Raw genomic sequence first — 15,753 nt, 5'->3', positions numbered from 1 at the left:
TTTAATGCTACATTCTTGTTCCTTTCCGTTAGCCTGTAGAGTTCAAACGTTAGGTCAATAGTTACGTGCGGTCAACTTTTTGAGTGTGCAAAGTGTGTAGAAAGGTAAAGTAAATAATGTCTTTTGTGTGGAGATTTTATGGTAACGTGTCGAACAGGCTTTTTGTGCAGGATCGTTTTTGTGGAGATTGCACCGCATCGCTTCTAGCGATACATGGCTTTGCTCGGCACACCGCACCCATGATAAAAGTTCGTGCTCTCTAGACCACACGCTTCAGCGTCAAGGTTCCCGGTTTGGGAAGAATCCGGAAGGGAGACACAATTACCCTATTCTCCGACAGAGCGTTGGTCAAATCCGCCAGCATCCACCACGTGAACTAACGTGCTTTCGTGCATAATCGACGATCCCAGCACACACGATTAGGGAGAAAATAAATGCCCCTGAAATAAATGTTGTTTTGCGTAAAATTTAAGCTTTCCCTGTAATGTTAATTTTGGTTAACTAGGTTTTTCACATTTGGCGTCGTTCTATTTTTGCGTTATTTGTTATGGTATTTTTTGTTAGCAGAACTTACTCCAGGTTGGACTGACACTGCCTGGGAAAACAGTCTCCGCACTCACGTGTCACGATCAGTGGAGGAAATCTGAAAGGAGAAGTTCCTCCAGATGATAAATGTGAAGGAGGTTATTGTGTTTCGGTAGAACGGTGGCTAGCACCAACTTTCGCTTAAGACTGTTTGAAGCAGCCTCTATCTGTGAGGATCTCAATTCCTCATGGGATTTCAGTCTGCTGAATCGCCCTCAAACTAATTTTCGGTCTCTTCACATCAAACCGTGACGAGCGGTCCTCTTCAGAGGTGGCGCTTAAGCTACTCTTTTTTGAGACAGGAAGCGTATTCGCAAGTTGCGAGGCTTGCGTTACAAGAAAATGATCACAATTTTGAAAGTAAACATTTATTGGCTCAACTATTTGTTAACAAACCCAACAAAGTTTTCGCAGCTTTTGTATACCGCACGGATTAGCAAAGTGTTTCTGGATAATTTTGAAAGACTTACATTCAATTCTCCCTTACTCGAGTTCTCCCTTAATCGATGCAAATCCAGGCTACTTCGACCTCTGGGTCCAAACAAATTTTAAAAATTTATCTCCTTGTTTATTTTTCCTGGAGCTTCGTCACAGACGTCGTTTCTATTGGAATTGACGTTTTCGAGTTATGATTTGTTGATAAATAGTGAATACGCCATTTCAAAATTCAAGAGCCACATGTGAAAAGGGCATACAAGCTTTTTGTAAACAAACCTTTGTAGACCCTTATCTCGCCAACCGAGTGTCGCCCACGCAAACCAACAATATCATCGGGAAGGGGAAAGTGTCCCCTACACGGTGATGTTAAAAGTTTCCGTTGGTGTCATATGGGTGGCGAGAAAAGGGCATAAGAAGGTTTGTTTACAAAAAGCTTGTATGCCCTTTTCACATGTTGTTCTGGAATTGTTTGTGAGATTCAAAATGACTCAAATGTGAATGAGTAGCACGGTGTTACACGGGCAAAAAAAAACTTTTCAAGTGGCCTATTGTAGGTTGTTAGTCCAGGCGAGTACACCATGGAATCACAATTGTTCTAACACCCCCAAAATGTAAGGCTATTGTCAGTGTGCAAAACAGTCAGATTCAATGAGTCATTTTCATCTGAATATGAACAGCCATCCGCGTCATCATTCACTACCTCGTGAGAGTCTGAATGATTGGAAAGTAAACAAGTCACTGACAGCAGAGCACTCAGTCAGTACGTTGATTCTTCCGTGATGGTATCGAAGATGGCCCTCGATCTACAATGGTCATACGTAACCACATTGTTGACGTCACTTACACTTCTCGCGTAAGAACTGATGAGAAAGAAAGAGACAGCGTTTTCTTTCCGTTTGATCCAGATACCATAAACCACGATGCTTTTAGAATCAACATCAAAGGCTTATAGATCATCTCACGACCACACATATGTGTCAATAACTGTCAAGTCAAGTCTAGAGCAACATGTGAAATGGGCCCTATGTTCCAAATTTAAACAATGAAATTAAACGTCGATTTTTCGCGGATTAAGGCTCATTCTGGCAAACCAACAGCAGCATCTGGAAGAGTAAGTTTGCCATATCAAATGGTGTAATTAGTTTGCGTGGACGTGTTGTGATTCATGAGCAATCGATGTTTAAAGTCATTATTTACATTCGGTTCATAGGAATTTATTACATGTTGCTCTAGAAGTAATAGCAACCGGTGAAAACTAATGATTTAAAATTAGCTCACTACTTGAATAGCCTATTGGTCCCAAGCAAATCGTTAACGTATCCCATTCTAGTCGAAATTCTAGTACTACACTATGGTTCTTTTGATTCACTATGAAAGTTTGACAGATAAAATGTGGGGTTCGTGGATTTTCCTATGTTTCGAGGGGAGCATCGATTAGCTTGGGACCGAAGAGAATACCAAAGCTGAGCCAAAAATTTGAGCACGTTTCTTCGGGACCTTCTGGTCTTAGAGTTACCTCTATGGTAATAGTCCGAAGGGCCTATCGGATTACTAATGCACGACCGATGAGATTTACTCAAAATTGAATGGTTTTTCACTCGTAATTGCAAAAATATAGGTTACTCATGACTGAGTTATATATTCCTCGCTTTTCCTCATAAATCTGCTCGAATATGAAGATAATCAACGAAAATTTAACTCAGTCTAAGAGTATACTAATGAGTGAAACCTCTCTCGATTTTCTTCATATTCGAAACGTGTTTTCGGGAAAACCGAGGAAAATTTTACTCAGTCTTTGAGTGACCTGCGTTTTTGTGGAACTTCGCGCAATCTAGTGCCAATCACCGACAGACATCGATTGCCATCCATCGACGGCTATCGAATGTGCAGGAAGGCAGCTTCCACACCTGCGTAGGATATCGCACCCATTCAAAATACATGAGCCGGGACCAACGGCTTTATTTCCCTTCTGAAGGAAGACGTGACTAGAGATTCTTATGCCTCAGAAAAATCCCACTGACCTCGGTTGGGATTAAACCCAGACCCATTAGGGTGAGGAAGCAGTCACGCTTACCACTACACCACCGGCACCGGCTTCTGAAACATTCTGATTAATTCTAAATTTTGTTGAACATATCTTTCGAAATTAATTCAAATTAATATCTATTTGTGGAATAAACATCACTGTCACTGTTACCCAGTGAGTGGCAATGATAAGAGGGAAATTGATTAGTATGTTTTAACAGAAGGTTTATCACTCTGCCCTTCAGAATCTACCAGACAAGCACCCTATTTTGAATTGCAATAACATACTGCGACACCCCCTAAAGCGCTGTCCAGACTGAGCAGTTATAACATGTTATAACGGTTGTCAAATAATTGCAACACAGAAATCACCATCAAGATAGCGCTATAACATGTTATATCTCTATAGTCTGAACGTACTATAACACACTTCCACCAGTGATGGTTACTAGGGGCGAACAAGGAATTGTAGCATAGAGGTAACTTTAAGACCAGAAGGTTCCGAAGAAACGTGCTCAACTTTTTGTCTCAGCTCTGGTACTCTCTTCGGTCCCAAGCTAATCGATGCACCCCGTGAAACATAGGAAAATCCACGAACCCGTCATTATATCTGTCAGACTTTCATGGCGAATCAAAACAAACAAAGTGTAGTACTAGAATTCGCTTAAGGAGACCCAGACGACCCAGCAGCGAGCTGGCAGCGGAAGAAAAGCGAAGACGACCGACCCCGTGAACCCAAGGAAGGCGACGGATTACTTCAAGCGCAGCCAGAATCTTTTGATTCGGGACGTGGCCAAGAAGATCAATTCTTCCGTCTGGTTCGTCCAGCGGACAATAAAGCGGGCCAGGCTTCATGTCTTCAAGGTAAGGAAGGCGCCTAGCCGAACCGGTAAACAGAATACGGTGGCCAAATCCCGCGCCAGGAAGCTGTATCGCGAGTGGTTGGTGCAACAGAAATGCATCGTAATGGATGACGAGACGTACATAAAAGCGGACGCCAAGCAGATCCCCGGCCAGGAGTTTTTCGTCGGCAAGTCCCGCCTGGATGTTCCGGAAGAAGAAGGTCGACAAATTTGCCAAGAAGTACTTAGTGTGGCAGGCGATCTGTGGGTGCGGCAGATTCAGCAAGTCGCACATAACGACCGGCACCATCAACGGCCAAATATATAAAAAAGAATGCCTCCAGAAGCGCCTGCTGCCCTTCCTCCGGTCCCACAAAAGTGACACTTGGCCGGCACTGGCATCGCGCCATTACGCGAAACCGGTGATGGAGTGGTACGAAGCCAATGATGTTGTTTTTGTGCCGAAGGAGGCAAATCCGCCAAACTCGCCAGAACTTCGTCCAATAGAAAAATTCTGGGCGATTATGAAGGGCAAGTTCCGGAAAACAGGGAAGGTCATTAAAAACGACAAGGATTTGAAGAGAAAGTAGATGGAAGTATGTAAGAAAGATGGCGCAGGATTTGATGGGTAGCGCTAAGTCCAAGGTGCGGGCATTTAGCCTTGAATAAACCAAGGTTGAATAAACCAACTTTGCAAGAACATAGCTAATATGTGTTTATGTATTCCCTGAGAGTTTCAAAAAAATCTGATTTAAAATGAATTTTTGGTGCCCATTTTTGTCTTTTGCATTTTTTCGAGTCAAACATTACATCATTTCCTACAGTGCATTTAAGAAACTTGTAGCTTGTAGCAAACACCAAAATGTCAATCAATTCAGGATCCACTGCAATGATTGTTAACTAGACTATGCTGATGCTAAATTTGAAATTTTCGCTCCACAGTGTTCAAACGGTTTCAAATCGGGCCCTGATTAGCCTCCGAAAGTTTAAACTCATTTGATAAGAAACTGACTAGGCACAAACGATTTGAAGTTTATATGGAAATTACGATGGGAAAACAAAAATTTATGTTCATTGTCTTCTAGCAAACACAAATGTAACAAATTCTATGCAAATTTTTATCAACTACAGCTTTGCAGAAGGTCGTTTTTCAGCCAAACGTCAAATTAAATAGTTCTTATGGCAAGATTAAGCAACTCTATTGTGGGCAACACTATATTCTGCAATGTGACATAGTAGCCATGATTTTTGTCCTATATTCTACGTGCTATAAACACCAATGTTGCCTGCTGAACAGTTGATTGAGTATAATCATAAGACATCAGTGACTTGAATCATTAATAATTTTTGTTCCTTACATTTGTGGTCTTGAAAAGTGGTCTTCAACAAAGTTGTAGCTGAGAAAATTTTCAACTAGCTCAGCTATCATTTTCTGAAGTAGAGTGAACTGGTGAATTTTGAGATAGATATGATCCGAAATTATGGTTTCTTCACAGTAATTCCCATATAACTTCAAATAGTTTGTGCCAAGTCAGTTTCTCACTAAATGAGTTCAAATTTTGGGAGGGTAATCAGGGCCCAATTTGGAACCGTTTGAGCATTGTGGAGTGGAAATTTCAAATTTTACATTAGTCTAATGTTTACATACATGACGAATGTAAATAAATGGCAGAGTTATTTACTCATTGGTTGTTTTGTATTTCTTAACATGAGAAGCATTTCTAAATACTAATATAAAATAACTCAATAATTGGGTAGTTTTGTTTTTTCCTGTACATGTATGCACCCCTTTAAAGGAACTAATTTGCTTATGGACATGGAATTTTTACGCAAAGATTGACACTTGGCTACGGGATTTTTCGTTAGAGCGACCGAATAAGTGACGAGAGATGAACCAGCCGATGGCTGAAAGTCTCTTTAATAAAGATAGATAAAATAAGTGACGTTTGCTAAACGGATTTCCCCATAGGAATAAGAGTTACAGAAGCTTTGTAGACGCGAATTGACGTACCGTTTCGAGAAACTATCCGAGATCTCTATCCAAGCGCAATGTCACGACCACTAAAATCCAACATCCATATATAAAAATAAACAAGAAGAAGAACCAAAAAGGTATCGCGATATCACAACTACTTAAAAAGGTAGCGCGCGGTCACACGCACACTTTTGTGCATCTGAAAAACTCTATGTTTCTCGAAACTGACATTTGATTATAGGATTTGGGAGGAGTAAAGAGTTGCATACTAGTAATCCTATATACAGAGATTCGCGGAAATATTATAAGACGATTTGGCAACGTGATTTGTTTTGTTTCCAAAAGCTGCAAACACTTGCCATGAAGCAAAATGTTCCAGCTTTGTGCGTGACTTTATCGTTATCGAGTTTGTTTGTTTACGTTGTTTGAATTCTCAGTGAACTGGTTAACTAGTTTTGCCAAGTTTTGCAATAACCGAGGTCATAGAAGTGCAACGACGTTTAGCAATTTGAGTTTTTTTTTCAGTTTCCGAAAAACGCTGAACCACAGACAAACAGACTTAACTCTTCATTCTGGATCATCGTTTGCGCATTTAATGATTGGTTTGAATGTTATCGTTTCCGCGAACTACTCGCCGCAGCGCTGGCATCGGATCACTTTGACGTTTCTATATAATCTGTTTTCCTCGAGAAGCCCGCGAGATGTCATTACTGAAGTCCTATGTTTGGCGGTACTATGTTTTGAAGATAATTTTATTCAAAGAGTTACGTCTGTTTGTCTGTGACTGAATTTCGCAAAAAAATGGGTGGAGTTTTGCGGACTACCGTTGGATTTTTCCCTAATGGTATCTAGTTAAAATTTGATGCTTGTTCCAGTGCCACTTTGAGCACACGGAATTGTATTTTGCTAAAGAATTAAGATGTATTATTGAAAAAAACAGAAATATTGCGTTCTGACTTATTGTGCACTTCATACCATATATGACAAATAAGCGCGTTTTCACTTAATAAAAAGGGTGATTAAAGTGCAAGTTTTCTTCTAATCATCTTGGTGTCTTCGGTTGCACTAATTTCTTATGATACAAACAATAAGTGCTCCGAAGACACCAAAACGATTTGACGGAATCGTGTACTTTTATCGCACTTTTTGCATTTTTGAGGCGAACTGAAAAATCTATAAAAACTATCCATTCACAATTTATTATATAATTGTTAATTATGCTTAAAACTCTCTTATGTTAACATACGTATTTTACTGTTATTTATTTTTTTTTTCATTTATAATCGTTTTGTTTGAATTTTTTCACCTCGATTACAAACCTTTTCAACTCAATAAGAAATCCTCTGAATAATTTCTAATCATAATGCTCGTTTTCGTTTCGATGATACCACTGCGTCCTAGCAAGAAGTACGGTCGGCTTGTTTCGCGATCCGTTAATTTGGAAGTTTTCTCGCTATTATCTGACGTAAATAATCAGTTTTTCTCGCTTAGTGATTCCTGGCATAATTCCCGATAAATTTATCAAAAAGTGAGTTTTTTTCTGAGAAGAAAGTGTGTTTTCGGCATCATCGAAAATTGGTTTTGCGATTGGCAATTCGCCAATCATTTTGCGCACCATCGGTGCGTGGTCACGCATACCTGTGCACACGGATCATCGTCATTGAGTGTCAGCATTTGCCTCCACATTCAAGCCGCTCATCCATCATCGTGTGTTCAGCTGAGTGCCGAGCTTCATACAAGCACACACCAACGAAGACCGCCCGCACACGCGGATCGAAGATCATCCAAGCTGCGCATCGCTCCGCTGTTGCTGTGTAAACGCTCGGTGATAGTAGTATAGGATTATCAGATAAGTTTTTGTTTCTTGTTTCTTTCTTTCCCCCATCTGTTAAATTTTAAGTTTGTGTTTCTGTGTTAGTATTTTTTTTTCTTCGTGTATTGTGTCCGAGTAATTTTGATTATCGTTGCAGTGGTAGAGCGTTTTTCGCTCCCACTAGTACGGCAAAATGGACATTTTGTCGGAAGACGAAATGGACGTTTTGTCGGAAGATGACACCACTTTGCCACGCGATAGCAAGAAGGGTCGAAAACGTCTGTCATCCCAGAAATCAGATGATGCCATCCCTGCTTCGTCATCTCAGTCTGGTAATGGACAGGGACAGATAAGCCCCCGATCGCGAGCCTACCCAGAAGACTCGACTGGCCCATGGGTTGTTTACTTTCAGCCCAAAAAGAAACCTTTGAATGTAATGCAAATTACTAATGATCTGACGAAGCGGTTCTCGGCCGTGACCGAAATCTCGAAGGTGAGGTACAATAAACTTCGCGTTGTCGTCTCTAACCTGAAACAAGCTAACGAGATTGCTGCCTCCCAGCTCTTTACACTCGAGTATAGAGTGTACATCCCAGCTCGTAATGTGGAGATCGAAGGTGTGGTCACCGAAGCGAGTCTGACCCCCGAGATCTTGGCGAAGCAAGCGGTTGGCCGTTTCAAGAATCCCTTGCTTCCCACGGTTGAGATACTGGAAGTCCAGAAGCTGAACTCAGTATCTTTCAGCGAGGGTAAAAAGAGCTTTACCCCCACAGACTCGTTTCGGGTGACCTTTTCTGGTTCAGCCCTTCCTCACTACATCGAGTTGGGAAAACTTCGGCTACCTGTGCGTTTGTTTGTTCCTCGGGTCATGAACTGCCAAAACTGCAAACAGTTGGGACATACGGCCTCTCACTGTGGCAGCAAGGCACGCTGTTCCAAATGCGGGGAGAAGCACGAGGATGGCGCCTGCACAGTCACTGCACCAAAATGCGTGTACTGTAAGGGAACTCCTCATGGTCTCTCGTCGTGCCCGGCGTACAAACAACGCGGGGAGAAACTAGAACGCTCTCTTAAGGAGCGTTCCAGGCAGTCTTTTGCAGCCATGCTAAAAACAGCCACACCATCAACCAACGACAAAAATCCCTTTGCTGTTTTGTCTGATGACGAGTCTGACTCTGACTTGGCTGAGGAGGGAGTTTCTTTCAGTTTTCCGGAAGGTTCTGCACGGAAACGAAAACGCATCCGTTCGCGGAAAGTTGCAGATAAGGAACCCCAAATCAGCTTGCCCAAATCAAGGAGTGATGGAAAAAAGGAAGTTTCAACTCCTCCTGGTTTCCGCAGAACTGACTATAACCAGAATTTTCCATCTCTCCCGGGGACATCAAAAACCCCTGATGGCCCATTTTTAAGAACAGAAGCCCCTTCTTCATCCGGGTTGTTCTCATTTGATAAAATTGTGGACGATATTCTCAAGTACCTCAATATTTCTGATCCTCTCAAAAGCATTGTTCTGGCAATGCTTCCTTCTGTGAAGACCCTCTTGAAGCAATTGACATTGAAGTGGCCCCTCATTGCAGCAATCATTTCCTTCGATGGATAATTTTCCAAACGAGGTCGGGGATTTGATCACTATTCTACAGTGGAATTGTCGAAGTCTTATTCCTAAATTAGACTCTTTTAAGTTTTTAGTTCACAATAATGATTGTGATGCATTTGCTCTTTGTGAAACTTGGCTATCTTCAGATATAGATCTTCCTTTTTATGATTTTAACATTATTCGACTGGATCGTGAGGATTCGCGTGGAGGAGGGGTACTTTTGGGGATCAAAAAGTGCCATTCTTTCTATAGAGTGAATCTTCCACAATTTCCAGGTATTGAAGTTGTCGCATGTCAGGCTATTATTAAAGGTAAGAGCCTTTGTATTGTTTCTGTTTATATTCCTCCTAGAGCCGTTGTTAATCGCAAACAACTTTCAGATATCTGTTCGGTACTTCCTGCTCCACGGTTGATTATGGGAGATTTTAATTCCCACGGTACAGGCTGGGGGGAACTGTATGATGACAACCGTTCTACTTTGATATATGACCTCTGCGACAGCTTTAATATGACAATTCTTAACAATGGAGAAGTAACACGTTTGGCTGGCCCATCCTCGAATGGAAGCAGATTAGACCTCACACTTTGCTCTAACTCATTATCGTTGGATTGCACGTGGAATGTGATCCAAGATCCCCACGGTAGTGATCACTTGCCGATCAAAGTTTCAGTTGCCAGTGGGTTCAATCCGTCGGAACCCGTTAACGTCGCGTACGATCTTACCCGTAATATCGATTGGACAAAGTTCAAGAATGTGATAGAAGATGCCCTAACGTCGGTAGAAGGGCTTCCACCGTTGGAGGAATATAACTTCCTCTCCAATCTGATCTTGGACAGCGCGCTTCAAGCTCAAACTCGGCCGGTTCCAGGAACGTCTTTCCGTAGGAAACCTCCTTCCCCTTGGTGGGACCAGCAATGCACTGAGGTTTATCGTAAAAAGTCCGACGCGTTTAAGCTTTTCCGGAAACGTGGAACACCCGTACATTTCGAAGCGTACTCGACTCTTGAACACGAACTCAAGAGCCTCATCAAAGCCAAGAAACGCGGATACTGGCGGCAATTCGTGGACGGTTTATCGCGCGAAACGTCGATGAATACGCTTTGGAACACGGCGCGAAGGATGCGTAACCGGTCTTCAAACAACGAGAGCGAGGAGTACTCGGATAGTTGGATTCTCAAGTTCGCGCGAAAAGTATGTCCTGATTCTGTGCCGGCACAGATGATTCCTCGCGAAACGACGAATTCGGTAGACGAGATCAGCCAGCCTTTTTCAATGCGGGAGCTCTCACTCATGTTGCCACTCTCTGATCGGTTTTCGGAATTATCCCTCAGGCTCCTCACCCGTTGTGAAATTATGAACCCACTGGTGATTGCAAACTTTGAGAAGCTTCTTGAGCTAAACCCTCAAACTCGTTTTATGTCATTGTACTACGTGTACATAACACAGGATGTCAGCCCTTCGCAGCATAATCCCTATCGTGTTTGCTTCTCCGACTTCGACAATTCTGTTCATTTTGATTTATCCATGACGCAAGAGATTCGCGGAATCCCAGAGCATCATCGTTCCATGATTGCTCCGTCAATTTTCGCTGCAAAGTTTGGCCAAGTTGATTCCGCAAGATCGTTCTTCACAGATGGACCACTAATAGAGGCGTCCGCTGGATTTGGTATTTATAACGAATTTCATAGCGCCTCTCGAATGCTTCAAGCTCCTTATTCCGTATATGTTGCTGAGCTGGCGGCAATACATTGTACGCTAGAAACGATCGCCTCACTTGCACCAGATCATTATTTTATTTTTACGGATAGTCTCAGTTCTGTCGAGGCTATTCGCTCCATGAGGCCGGTAAAGCACTCCTCGTATTTTCTCATGAAAATACGAGAGCTTCTAAGTGCTTTATCTTTAAGATCTTTTGTCATCACCTTTGCATGGGTCCCATCTCATTGCTCGATTCCTGGCAATGAGAAGGCGGACTCGCTTGCAAAGGTGGGCGCTATGGAAGGCGATATTTACGATCGACAAATCGCCTACGACGAATTTTTCTTCATTTATCGTCAACAGTCACTCGCCAGCTGGCAAAATAAATGGAGTGAAGGGAGTTTGGGACGATGGTTATATTCAATCATCCCTAAGGTGTCGAAGTGTCCTTGGTTCAAGGGGTTGGATGTGGGTCGAGACTTCATTCGTATGATGTCTCGCCTCATGTCCAATCACTACTCGTTAAACGCTCACTTGTTCCGTGTTGGGCTGGGAGACAGCAATCTCTGTGAATGTGGACAAGGTTACCAGGACGCAGATCACATTATTTGGTCATGTGCTGAGCACCGTGGAGTCAGATCCGAGTTGTACGATTCCCTTCGGGCTCGAGGTAGACAACCTAATGTTCCAGTTCGGGATATTTGGCTAGACGCGATCTGGAGTTTATGCAACTCATATATGTTTTCTTGAAGAATATTAACCATAGATTGTAAGTTTGAGTTTTGTATGTGTGTGTGTGTGTTTTTTTTTGTAGATTTGTTTCTGTAATAATTGTATAATTACAGAGTTGATATAACGTCGATAGGATTAAGTATATGTTTTAGAAATAGTGAAATTTTTGAATCATAAATCATATTCCAAATCTCCTTTTCCCTCTCCCGATCCAAACAATTGTCATCCAATAACCTCGAGAAGACCGCGAGTAATCGGTTCCAATCCTTTAATTTTAGATTTAAGACATTCATAATATATAAAGAAAATGATAACTTGGCTCTGTAAAGTTTATTCGATTGAGCCTGTACAAATAAAGTAATTAACAAAAAAAAAAAAATAATGCTCGTTTGGCTCGCATTTTGACAGTTTTCGCTGCTCGATTGGCTCAAAATGGCCGCTTCCACGAATCTCTATAGATAGCATTACTATTGCAGTTGCCGTCAATGCAAATGGTTTCAATCAGCGCTGGAAAGCACCTCAGAGCGTTAGGAAAGCAACTTTGTATATGCATCTCACAACACTTGGCAAAGAGTGTGTGGTTCTCCCATTTACTTCGCACACTCTTTTCCAACTAATCTGTGAGAAAGCGATCCACACAATGAGCGGTACTCTCCGTGCGGCGCAAGGAGCGAATATACAACAAGCGCTAATGTCTTCTTTGAGTTCTTTGCACACTTTGCTTACCACGATTGCATGCATAGGAGATGAAGAAGGGTCTTTTTTTTTGTCTTTATGGTGGGTTTCCCATTTGCAACCCTACACTGAGTGGCACTCTTTGCGTCGGAGCCGTTGGAGCCTTCGGAGCGATGACTACACATTGAGCTTTCGTTATTTCTGGGTGTGTGTCTGTCTTCTCTTCTCCGTTGCTTTACACTTGCGCAGGGTGAAAGACAAACAAACTTTGTGATTGCTTGATTTTCACTTTATTTATTTCAGAAAATCAGTACATTGCGCGCATTGAGTGATCAAATGACAGCCCTGGTTTCACCAATACCAATATAAAGTCATCATATAAATTTCGTAGGCCATAATTAAAAACACGTCTCAAAATGACGGCCCTAATGTTCGGCCCATAGTTTTGAAGCGCAAATTGCGTTAAATCTTCTGAATGAACGATGCAAGTGAAAACTGTGATATTGATTTATTAGGTTACCATATACCTATTACAAAAGGTAAATCATGAAATTACCAGGTATTTTGATGACCACCACGGTGTAGATTTTCGTTAGTGCAATAATACAGCAAAATCATGGCGCCTAGATATCGAAAAATATGAACATTTCACCTAACTTTTTCTTTAAAAAAGAGCAATAAATGTACTAAATTTGTCCCAAAAATAGGCAATTTATTTACGGATTACAATTTCACAGCAGATGTGGTATTATTTTTTCATTACTATTCTGTATTATTGCTGAAGTGAGGTGCTAGGCTGACATTACATCCCGTAAACTTATATGTCGCATCCACTGACTAGAAGCATTTTGTCAGTTATTTGTCGACAGAAAAAAAATCTGAGTTATACCTTGTTCGCAGTTTACAGCTCTTAACATTTTATAAAAGTTATGGACAAAGCTACATGTCATCAAGTTAATCGTGAAACATGTTGTAACTCCCTATTTAGTCACAACATAGCATTAGTTCGAGAGCGACATTGAACAAATCAGTGTCAACATTTCAAAGGGGCGTAATTGCTTTTGTAAACAATGGCTTCAGTCGTCGATTTCTCGCAAATAAACGCTCACCCCTCCAAGTTAACAATGCTAGCTAGTAGAGGAAACATTCCTCTACCTGTTGGTGTCATTTTTTTTTATGAGTGAGCTTTTATTCGCGAGAAATCTATGGCTAAAGCCATTGTTTACAAATGCAATTACGCCCCTTTGAAATTTTGACACAGAAATATCTGTCAAGCTACTAAATACGAGCTGATTCGTGTTTCTATGCTCAATGAACATGATTTTGAACCTGTTGTCAGTTTAGATCACAAATTATGCATCCTAATGAATGCCATCGATCCACATGGGATTCATGTTCTGTCTTCTATCTATCCCTAAATCACGCGATGCTGTCGGTGTGAAACAGTGCGACAGGTCCGGAGATCGATCTCACGCTGCCGGATGCTGACTTGAGTATTGTTGTTGTTGTGTTGCTCTCAAAATAGCATGGGACATGAATCTAAACACAGATGCAACCGCAAACGGGCAGCAAGTACGGCGCCACGCTGGTTGGTTGGTTTTTAGGTTCACCAGAAATTCGTTGTTTTATTTTGTAGATTCAAAGCAAAAGTTGCATAGGTATATATTTAGCATTTTTACTAGAGCATTGCATTGCATGCTGAATTGCTGCTGCTGCTGCAGTACTGTGGCCCTGTACTTAGTTGATGCACTGCTAGAACGGTGCATCGACTTATTGCATATGATTATATTCATATTCGGTTTCGTCATCATTACAACTTCTAGCAGAGCGAGTGAGTTCGGCTTCGTCTTGGTCGCCGTCGTCGTCGTCGTCGTCAGCGAGAGCGTAAAAATCTTAATCGCATTGTTTGGTACGGGCATGTACCGAAGCGAATTGTGAGGCGTATGACCGGGGCCAGTCAGTGGCGCCTAGGAAGTCTAAGCACCCACAAGCGCACTCATAGGAGAACAGAGATAATCTCTGCATTTGATGACAGTTGTCACGAGACACTGATCGTAAATTGATGGCCTTGAAGGCAACTTTCTGTGGAACAGTGCTAGCTACTACTACTGGATAGGGTCTGATGGTTACGTTTGCTTCACGGACTTGATTTCAGAACGATTTTGTAATAAGCTACTGCCGACGCTAATCGAGAAGGATCATTCGCCTATCGTACACTTTTTGCTAAATTTGAAGTCAACCTTAGGCTAACAATTGGTTATTATTTTCTTTACAGGTAAACATCATCCACGTCAAACGGTATGATAAAATATCGCATTAGGGCATTTAAATAAGAGCTTCGGAAGCAGTGCTGCCCTCTAGAGGAAGGTAAATTTATCAACACTTATTTGACTGTATTTTAAGATCTAATACCCTCCGAAAACTGAGTTTGTGAACCACGCAAATATGGTAGATTCCAAGGGATAAGTCACTCAGCACATTGTGCCGAAATTAGATTCGGTACAGCTTGGGCACAATCTCGTAGGGATTGGGTTGTTGTAAATTAAATGGGAGCACTGCTGGATAACTGTCATTGAAGTTGTTCACAACATTACGTGCTGTATACAGTCATATTCAAGAACATCCTCTAATTGAATATACCAGAGGAACTCAGACCAGCAGTTCACTTATAGATCTAAATACGAAATGTAGGTTCTAGAGTGGGCTCAAGAGAAAGAGGCAGTTATTCAGACCCCATTAGCACCCTTAATTTAAATAATGATGCCACTCACACAAAACAAACTACAGAAGTCTATTCATCATCCTCTATAGTCGGTCTCCAACAATGTTCCCCACCGGTTCCATCTCTTTCCGGCCGCTGATAGACCGTTGTTTTTCACAGCACGATATGCTAGGTTTCTGGTCTGCCTTTGAGAGCATAATAAAACACCCGCAACTTCCCGCGTCATCCTCAATCCGATTTATCCTTGCGATTTCCAACCAAAACATTCAAGGTGTCGCAAATACCGGGTTTCCGGGATGGGTATTTTACAAACAATCGCAGCTTGCTCTATGACCGGCACAATCGACACACCTGCGGAAAACTGACAAAAAAGATGACATAAGATTGGTGTGCGGAGTGACGTACCCCTTGGTAGATTCAGTTTTTTAGAAGAGTTGTAGCTGTATAATTTAATGTTACAATCATTTGTTTATTTGGTTCTACATCAACAGACTGGGTTTAGTCCTAATGATGGATTAAGCAGTACTAGGAAATAGAATATAGTCAAGAAGTAACAAGCTGCAAAGGCCGTGAAGTCCAACTTAATTCCTAATTCTTAAAAATATATCACGGAATCTATGACGCAGCATCTCGCGTGCCAAGTGAAAATC

The 15,753-nt window shown here is 41.7% G+C and overlaps 2 protein-coding genes across 2 annotated transcripts in view; one reads left to right on the top strand and one right to left on the bottom strand.

Annotated features, from left to right (window-relative positions):
- Myo61F (Myosin 61F) overlaps positions 1-15,753 on the top strand; it is a 177,064-nt gene that overhangs the window by 77,202 nt on the left and 84,109 nt on the right. The window lies entirely within an intron of this gene.
- LOC135701176 (zinc finger protein 84-like) overlaps positions 1,088-15,753 on the bottom strand; it is a 271,564-nt gene continuing 256,898 nt past the window's right edge. The window contains exon 6 of the mRNA XM_065221933.1: positions 1,088-1,104. The gene's annotated coding sequence lies outside the window, so the exon portion shown is untranslated. The remainder of the gene's footprint in view (positions 1,105-15,753) is intronic.

Source organism: Ochlerotatus camptorhynchus, unplaced genomic scaffold, assembly GCF_037179485.1.
Source record: "Ochlerotatus camptorhynchus isolate MF236.1 unplaced genomic scaffold, CSIRO-AGI_Acam_v1.1 ptg000150l, whole genome shotgun sequence".
In the NCBI taxonomy this organism is placed as follows: Eukaryota; Metazoa; Arthropoda; class Insecta; order Diptera; family Culicidae; genus Ochlerotatus; species Ochlerotatus camptorhynchus.
This window is presented reverse-complemented; position numbering and strand designations above follow the sequence as displayed.